The sequence below is a fragment of the Arachis hypogaea genome, chromosome 19 (genome assembly GCF_003086295.3).
Source record: "Arachis hypogaea cultivar Tifrunner chromosome 19, arahy.Tifrunner.gnm2.J5K5, whole genome shotgun sequence".
Taxonomy (NCBI): domain Eukaryota; kingdom Viridiplantae; phylum Streptophyta; class Magnoliopsida; order Fabales; family Fabaceae; genus Arachis; species Arachis hypogaea.
The window spans coordinates 63,571,194-63,573,504 of NC_092054.1; positions in this window are offsets into that span (position 1 = coordinate 63,571,194).

The window sequence follows — 2,311 nt, forward strand, 5'->3', positions numbered from 1 at the left end:
ACTATAAGGAATGTGAAGGGTTCTTTTGTCATTACTAATGTGGTTTTCGGTTTGTATTTTCAGGAGAGAGAATGGGAACCACATGATTGATATCTCGCAAAGCAAGAAGTCAAAGTGTACTTGCACTTTGGAACTCAACGCTTGCAGAAGCCAAAAGGGATAAGGGTTGGCGCCTCCTCTCACGCTAGGCGACACTCCCAAGTGGGAAAACATTGAATTGCTTTTACTTTCCACTATTCAGACCACACTTTCCACTCCTATAAAAGCCCCTCACTTTTCCACCTCTCCTACTACTTCAAACCCCAACTTCACACACGAAAAGAACCCACACAGTTCCTTCCTTCTTCTCATCTCGTTTCTCTTTCCCTTACCTTTCTTTCCTTACTTCTTTTCTTACTTCTTTTCCTTTTCTTGATTGGGACAATCAAGTCCTAAGTTTGGTGTTGGAGCAAAACTGTGTTTTGCTTGCTTTCTCTTGCAACATTCCCCAACTTTCTTTAAACCTTCAAACACCCTTTCTCAACCCAATGGCACCACCAAAAACCTCAGTATCAAAGAAAAGAAAGACCAAGGAACCAATTTCTGGATCCTTAAGTTCAAGCTTCAATGAGTACAAGTTCCTCTCCTCATTCAACCAAAACTAATTTTATGGTTGGGTGAGTGAGAGGCAAATTATCCCAGAGGTTGGTTTCCAGCTGGGGAGAAACGAGCACCCTGAGATCAACAGGGAGATAAACAATAGAGGCTGGAAACTCTTGTGCAACCCACCAAGAAAAGTGGTGGAAAGCTTGGTGAGAGAGTTCTATGCCAATGCTGTGCCACAGGCAGGACAACCCTATGGCTATCTTAGCTTTGTGAGGGGGAAGTCCATTGATTATAGAACCCACCAACATAAATAGGATGCTAATGGTGAAGCAAACAAACTCCACTTGGAGCTATGAAGAGAGGGTTAAGCAACAAGACCCAGGATTTGGTGAAATCCTCAATGAGATCTGTGTGCTGAATGTGCAATGGATAAATGATAAGGATGGTTGGCCCAATCAGTTGAGAATAAGAGATTTGAGCCCCCAAGCTAGAGGGTGGCTGGATTTTGTGAGAAGGTGTCTAATTCCCACATCTAACACTTCAGAGGTAACTAAAGAGAGAGCTGTGCTCATATACAGCATAATGAGAGGAGAAAATGTCAATGTTGGGGAGTTGATTGCCAACAACATCAACAAAGTACTAAAAAGCACCAAAGATAGCTCAAGGTTGGCATTCCCCTGCATCATCCAAAGGCTGTGTGATGAAGCAGGGGTGGAGAAAATTATTGATGAAGTGCTAGTGCAACAAGACAAGCCCATCATTGCCAAGAGGATGGCCAAAGTAGTAGCTGTCCACCTACTTGAGAGAAGAAGGGGGCCTAGAGTTCATGGCCATGTGCCACAAGAGCAACAACAACAAGAGGAAGAAGCTGAAGAGAAACCACACTTTCTAGCACTCCAACCACCACCATACCAATAATACTAACAATTCTCTGAAGGTTTTAATTGGGAACAACTGCTAGAAGACGTATAACAAATGAAGAGAGACCTACATCATCTGAGAGAAGATGTCAACCAACTCAAGGATAATCAACAAATGTAATGGGACCAAGTGAATGAGAACATACAAAAACTCCAAGGGAGCATGGAACAATTGAAGGAGCAGCAAGATCAGATCAATTGGGGACAAATGCAAGGCAGCCTAGGAATGATCTTGGAACAACAACTACATCAGATAGGGGGCCTTGCTGAGTTTAGGCATCTTTATGAAGTAAGAACTATAGCAAGAGGGGAATATGACTGCTATGCACAAATAAAATTGAGCTATTTGTGCAATATAGTAGCCAACATGAATCCCAGTTATCCCAACTATATGCAGAAGATGGAGGAACTCAGTGCAAGGCAGGAAGAGATCGCATACCAGCACAAAGAAAATGTGAAATCCTATATGAGAAGGCTGGAATTTTGGAAGCCTAAGGACAAGAAGGCACAAGAGGGAGCCTCCAAGAGAGATGACTCCTCCCCCTCCTAGAAGAAAGACAAAGGAAAAGGGCCAATGAACTGAAGCTGCTCAAGGTTGTTAAGTCCCATGGTTGACACTCTCTAATTTCTGAATTCTGCTTAGTTTTCTCTATGTTTTAGATTATGTTTAAGAATAAATTGCAACATTAGCATAGTTTATTTTTAATGCTTTTTTTTATGCCCTGAAGTCTTTTGTGAGTCCTTTGAAGTACAAGAAAGAAAATGCAATGTTAATTTTAAGTCTTTTCAGCACCAATAAAGAATAG